The sequence below is a fragment of the Pelodiscus sinensis genome, chromosome 3 (genome assembly GCF_049634645.1).
Source record: "Pelodiscus sinensis isolate JC-2024 chromosome 3, ASM4963464v1, whole genome shotgun sequence".
NCBI classification, from domain to species: Eukaryota; Metazoa; Chordata; order Testudines; family Trionychidae; genus Pelodiscus; species Pelodiscus sinensis.
Window position 1 is genome coordinate 69,390,531 of NC_134713.1, and position 7,318 is coordinate 69,397,848.

The window sequence follows — 7,318 nt, forward strand, 5'->3', positions numbered from 1 at the left end:
GGATTAAATGCTGCCTTCTATCGAGGAAGTCTTCATCCTCTCTGATCAAGCATAGGGTCGACACTTGGGCCTCCAGTCCTCTAATTTTTTCTTCCAAGCTTGCACTTGGTGCAGATGAAATCCGTTCTTTCTTCTGGGAGGAAGACAAACATGGCACACGCTGTGCAGGTAACAACAGCAGACCCATCACCAACCATCGCTGCTGTCCTGGAAAAGGGATTTAAAAAGAAAGGCAAGAGAACCTCCCGCCCTTCCTTCTCCCCTTCCAAACTCCCTCTCAAAACTCCCTGTTAGCACTCACCTGTTCGCAAGCTCCTTGGTTGCTTGCCCACTGCCTTATAAAGCCCCTCCCCCTACCAAGGCTCAGCCAATCAGCAGAGGCTTCTTGAATTCAAACTTTAATTAGAAGCCAACAGTTTCCACCTGCCAATCACAGCACAAACTCCATCAAGGGGAGAGGGAGGTGGGGAGGAAAAAAAAAGCCTCACTCTCAAACACAGGGGAAAATAAATAAATAATAAATAAACAAAAAACAAAAAAGAACACACACCAACCCTCACTCACAAACACAAGTTCAGCACACAGCAAGAAAGCCCCAAACACAACACCCACTTCCCCCAAGACTCCTGTATCTGCTTCTCCTCTACCTGGAGAACTCCCTCTAAAGCCTCATTCAAACAGGGAAGGGAAAGGGGGGGGGGGGGAACCAACACCACCACACACCAGACAAACACAAGCTCAGCACACAGTAAGAAAGCCCCAATAACAAAACACACTTCCCTCAAGAGTTCTGTATCTGCTTCTCCTTCACCTGGAGAACTCCCTCTCAAAACTCCCTGTTAGCTCTCACCTGTTCTCATAATTTGTCCCTATTTATTTATTTGCCATTTCTTGATGTTAGACTCCTTTTCATTTGATTGTCTCATATTATCTGACCCATACTTCCATCCTCTCCTCTCGACTAGAGCATAGAGCATCTCTATTAATAGAATCTCCCCTAATAGATGTCTATGTCCGACCGATGTGCTCCTCCGCACCAGCCGGTTTTCCTCCAGCCTTTAGTTTTAAAAGATTGTAGAACAGTTTTTAATGGTAAGTGCCAGCAGTCTGGTTCCATTTTGCTTTAGGTGGACTGTTGCTGCAATAGTTTCATACCAAGTCAGCATGGGGATACTAATGTATCTTCCCTCTCTACCCCAGGTACCAGAGGAGAGGGGGAGATGATTTACATCCATGCTGGATGTAAAATTTCCCTCTTACCTGGACCTGGTGGAGTAATACTTATCCACTCAGCCCTGAAAGCAGATGAATAGCAGGTTTAGTCATGATTGATGGAGGAACTCTACTAGTTGTTCCTTTCATGGGAGACTGAGAGAGAATTTCCCCCTCACCACCAGATTGGTCAAGTTAAGATGCTTTTCCCACAGCAGGTTGGGCCAGATATGAAATGGTGGTTGTGCTATGATGTCACAACTCATGACATGAGCATAAGGAAGATGCTCAGTCTAGGTACTGCAGAAAGAAGGAACACGGTGATGCGATATAATGGATTGATAATGGCATGAAAGGAGGCTTTCTTTAAAAAAGTGAAAATGTGGATTTAAAGCTGAAATGATGGAGTATGTGATGGGGTGAAATCACAGAAATCCTCAAGGGTTATCACTCTGGTGTGTTTATCATGCCACTGATACCCACCTTTCTGCTCTCTGGGTTTTCCTACCACCCTGGTCTTCCCCAGACAAGGCACTGAACCCTCAAACAGGACCCCCAAACAGGACTAGAACTCCCAATACTTCTGTTCGTCTCTCTAAAAGTTTTGCACAGGAAAAGTTCATAAGGTTAGTGTCCTTTATCAGGGATAGAGAGAGATGTATGGTAGTTGCTCTCCCCCCGCTCCCTCAACAATTATTTACACTGGGCTTGATAATAAACAAAATAATATTTTATTAAGTGCAAAAAGTAGGATTTATGTGACTGAAAGTGAAAACAGTCTAATCAAATTAAGTTACCAAATTAAAACGAACAGAAAACACATAGCTCATTCTAATCCACTAAAAAGCTTGTTGCATGAAAATTCTTGCCCTAAACAGCTGTTCTGATTTCAGGTAAAATGACTTCAAACCAAAGTGTTTTTTGTTGTTGTTGTTGTTTTTACTCTAACTTGGGTCTACAGCTTCTATGAAGTTCTCTGTCTCCTTTTAGCATGTGCCAGTCAGTTTCAAAGGCCAGCTGAAGACAAAAGCTTATTGCTTCCCATGATTAAATAGACTTCCCTCCAAGCAGGAATATTTTGTTTGACATCTCCCATCCCCATAGAAAAGTACCAGGTTCAAGATGGATTCGAGGACCAGGTGGTATGGCCACATGTTGTTTTAGGACCAATCACCATTTGGAATTACAGGACAAACAAGATTGTTCAAATCAATGACCTGTGAACACTAAGTTTCTGGGGCACCAGCTATGGTTCTCATTAGCACATTTAGAAGTGTAAACATATCCACGCTTCGTATTTCTAATTTCACATACAAGAATGATATATGCACAGAATAGGATATACACATTCAGCAGATTGTAGCATTAAAATGTGTAGGTTATATGAAATATTGTCGGAAGCATCTTCAAGTTATGCATATTCATATTCACAAGCCAATTCTCACGAGGCATGGGGTGTGAGAGGCTCACAAAGCTAATGCCCCATGATTCTTATTTGAGGAGGTAGTGTCTAGGTATCAGCAGTGAGTAAGATGGAGACCAGGATGGGAAAAAGGAGAGGGCTGACTACAGCCCCCACTCAGATAATATAGATTAGGCATATACTTTAAACTTGTATTGTTCACTCCCTGACACTTAGGAATAAATGTGGCCTAATTTAAACAATATCCAGTGTCTCCTGACCTTCCAGCATACTTGGACAAAGGTCCTGTACTAGACAAAAAAAAGCAGTGCTAATGAAGCTGCTAATTTGATTAAAACCTTAGCACATTTCTCATAATTCTTTGTTTGCTGTAGAGGAAGGTAGTCTGCTACTGGCCTTTAGAAAACACAAGATATTAACATAAATGGTTGGGTCCAGTAGGGCAACTCCTACATTTATATGAAGAGAAATCTTGTCTGTATACAAATGTATCCATCTTGGAACATTAGTGTATTTGGAATTTTCATAAACCTCACTGCTATTGCAAAAAATATCTTTAATTTTTTATCTAAGCCAGTTTTAGAAACTAGATGACTACCAGCTCACAATCAGAATCCATAAGGCACGGTCCTTTCCTCTATCCAGGAAAAATATCTATGGGTCTCACAGGAATGTATCAGAAAAAAATCATAAGAACAAGGAAAAATACCTCCAGGTTTCATTAGAACAGTATTTATGGTGTCTGTAAAAGGAGATAAAAGTTTACTCTGCCCAAGGCCCATATAGCGTGGTTTACTAAATGATCTGATAGACCCTCTAAAATATTCAACTGAAGAACCAAATTTTGAACATGTGATGCTCTAGTTTGTCAGTGGTAGTTGTATACATTTAAGAACTACATGGCTGAAAAAATTGATATTTTTATTCCAAGTTGAAAAGCACTATAAATGGTATGGTGTCATAATGAAATGAGAAACAGTTGTGAAGCTGGAATGAAAATGAGAGTAGTTTCTGACCATGCAAATCCTATCTAGAAATGGGAGAACCTCCAGGAGGTTTTAATACATACCTGTATATGTATCTGAACACAGGAGATTTCTGTCTATGCCCTGCAGCTCACTCATGGTTAGAAACAGGTCCTTTAATATTTCTCCCTGTATCTCTCCTTCCTCACATACAGGCTTAGTTACTCATTTCCTGTTATCTACATAAAGACTCAGTAGCTTGCTGGCCTTCAGAATATGCACAGGACAATGGAGAGACCTTTGCAACTTTGGGACTTCAGAAGAGAATATTAGATGCTTCTGCTGTCATTAGTAGGTGTCTGACATGCCTCTGTTTCAGGTTTTTTGGACCGGCTGACCTGCAGAAGGTAGGTTACAGAAGGGGCTGCTTTTTACCTTATTCACAAACCAAATGAAGAGAGTATTTAACTGGTGAAGAAAATTGGAGTGGTTCACTCCTGATGTTTTATTTTTCTGAATTATTTTTCCAGATAAACTCAGACCACAATAAGGGTTTTGAATTGACAAGCAATTGTGTAGAATCTCAATAACCAAGACTGAAAGAAGAAGACTAAAGGGAGGGGTAGAGGCACTCCAGTCACAAAAGGGTGCAAAAGGACAGTGGACATCTTTTAGTGATTAATGAAAATGCAATTTCCAACTTTCTCCTATTCATTTCTGGTTCATGCTTTCTTCTTTATTTTACTTTGAAAACAAACACAAATGATAGTCTTATTTTAGGGGTCTTTTGTTAAATGAATTTTGATCTAAAATTCTAGCTGTACTATTCGAAAAACGTCTATGTATTGAATAACATGGGAAGAACAAAATGTTGTAAACCCCATAGGAGGCCAAGGACCACTTTAAAAATCATGAAAAATCCAAACTCAAATGATGAAGAAGCATGAGCATTATAAATCATTGCTTTCTTGCCATAGAGCTGGCTAATCCGGAAATCTGCATCATTTTTATTTTCCCAGTCGTGTAATCTCACACAGCTCTCGAGCCTTTGGGAATCCAATTAGCTGATGAGGAGTTCAGTTCTGTTCCACCAGGTGGTACAGCGAAACGCTCATCCCCTGCTGGAACAGAGTATTTTACCAGAAGGTAGGTTACAGAAGGGGCTGCTTTTTACCTTATTCACAAACCAAATGAAGAGAGTATTTAACTGGTGAAGAAAATTGGAGTGGTTCACAGTTAACAAATGCCATCAGGATGCCTTTTATACTAGAGGAGTCAATGTGATTAGCTCACAGTTCTCACACACTGTAGGCCATAAGAGGTGCTTCCCAATGGCATATATTAATTTTATAAACTAGAGTCATAGTAAGTGACAGTAATTTTATTAATAGAAAAATATTCTCAGTATCCTAACTTAGACCAACTGCAGCAGTACACTTGAATTTTTTCTTGTTTTATAGTATTTACAATATACGCATGTAATTTGTTCTTGAACAGTGACTCAGACATGCATTTATCTTGTGGAATGTGCATTTCAAAATATTAATGTGCAGGCATTTGTGTTCTGGGATAAAATAATCTTTTTTTCTCTTTCCCTGAGAGGAGGATTTTTTTTTTTTATCAACCAGTAGTAATGGATTCTAACTCTCTGAATAATTTTTTGAATATTTACCATTTCTCATATATTTTGTTATTTATATTATGATAATGCACAAAATGTGCTTAGTGCTGTAGCCATATATGGAGATTCAGTCCCCAAATAGTTTATAGTTCATAGTTTTGCAGTGAGCTCTATTTAGGCTGACCTGTAAGCCTAGGTATAGAAGTTTACAGGATTGAGGTTTATAATAAATTTCTGTGGCTGACATATTGACTTCAAGATTTGGGCTAAATTTCACACTCAGATTTGAGACTTGCAGTTGATTTTTGGTGTTGAGTGAGGATCTAATTCAAAGACCATTTTCTTATAATCATATACTTCAATGCCATGATCATCCATAAATCCACTTATTTTCAGATTTATAGCTCTACATGGCAGATTGTAATTTACCTTTGATCTATACAGAAATTAACTGGAGTTTCATATACAACTGAAATCAAGTACATATCTCCTTTCTTATGTTTGGTAGAGTAGATTTTGCTAAAAGGCTATGTGTTGGAACACAAAAGTAGCAAAAGGCTGCAAATTTCCCTAAGCTCTGTATTTGCTCAATTGATTCAGACAGACACCATTAGAACTTTCTGATTGTCAGTAAAATTACTTATGGTTTCAAATTTCCCCCAGATGGTCAGCAAAATAAGAAGATACCTATGCAGACTTTTAAAAAGTCTTTTAAAGTTTGCCTCAACACAATTGCCTGGCTTTCTCTGACTTTAAATGGAAACATTTGACAGTTGGTCTTTTGCCTAGACACGGTATCTTGGCATCACTAGGAACCTGGAACTGCTCCCTATGATGAAATTGTGTCTTGGTGAATGGAACAATGTTGTGCAATTGTTATAACACTTGGATATTTACCTCTTGATCCCAAAGAGGCCTTTTTCCTTTCCTAACAAAAGATTTAAGAGCCACTCTTTCCACAGTTATTTTATCCTGTTTTTTCTGATGCACATGAATAATATAACACATCATCCATGGTAATGGCAAAAAAAAATCCCATAAAGATTGTCTCCACTAATCTTTTTCAAGTGGTAGGTTACTTTGATGGAGGGGAGAGCTGAGGGCTAGAATCCACACTAGCTTCTTAATTAAATTCTTCTATGAGACTCCACTGTTTGCCACGCATGCCTTTGCTTACAAGTTGAGGCAATGTCAGTAGAGAAACTATTTTGGCTGAATTTAAGTTTATTTGGGATGAAAATAAAAAATAACTTTATTTTTTTTTAAAAGAACCATGATACCAAATTCATGAAGATCACCAGAAAAGTTTACTTTGATTGGAGCTGGTTCTTCAATTTATTTTTAAACTGTTTTAAAAATATTTATGGCATGTCCATTGAAACACCTGTTGATCTATTTCGTTAGTGTGTATTAATTAGTCAAATTCAGACAAATTTCAATATAATCATTTAGAGGCAATAACAAATGGTATAATGCAAATCTTAGAAATGGATGAAAAATGTTATATTCAAAGGAAAGGCCATGGTGACACCAGGCTAACTATATTTTATGTGCATTATGGTAATAGGTTGATGGTTAATGGCTTCCTAGTTATTTTGAAATGAAGTAGAGGGATGTTTGCTTTTTGCAACAATGTTACACTATTCATTCATATTTAAATGGTGACCCACTAAAACTCCCAGATCCCTTCCTGCAGTACTCCTTCCTAGACAGTCATTTCTCATCTTGTATGTGTGCAACTTTTTGTTCCTTCCTAAATGGAGTACTTTGCATTTGTCCTTATTGAATTTCATCCTATTTATCATTTCTCCAGTTTGTCCAGATCATTTGGGATTTTAATCCTATTCTTGAAAGCACTTGCAACCCTCTTCTCCCAGCTTGGAATCATCCACAAGCTTTGTAAGATATTTTAAAATAATATTTTGGGTTTCCATTTGAGCACCACAAATGATTTCCAGAGCAGATTTTCTCAGTGTTCAAAGCAGAGCAAAGCTATTTTTTCTTCTATCTTCTAAATCTGTTAACTGAGTCTGATGTCTAGGATCCAAGTTTAAGTCCTTCTGCTTCATATATCATCACCAACTATTTCCAACAAGA

The 7,318-nt window shown here is 38.2% G+C and overlaps 1 long non-coding RNA gene across 1 annotated transcript in view; it reads left to right on the forward strand.

The window, feature by feature from the left end:
- The window catches only part of LOC142827605 (uncharacterized), a 44,923-nt gene extending 39,676 nt beyond the window's left edge, over positions 1 to 5,247 (forward strand). Inside the window, exons 3-4 of the long non-coding RNA XR_012902294.1 lie at positions 3,816 to 4,007; positions 4,131 to 5,247. This is a non-coding gene — a long non-coding RNA (uncharacterized LOC142827605). The remainder of the gene's footprint in view (positions 1 to 3,815; positions 4,008 to 4,130) is intronic.
- The last annotated feature ends 2,071 nt before the right edge of the window (positions 5,248 to 7,318 follow it).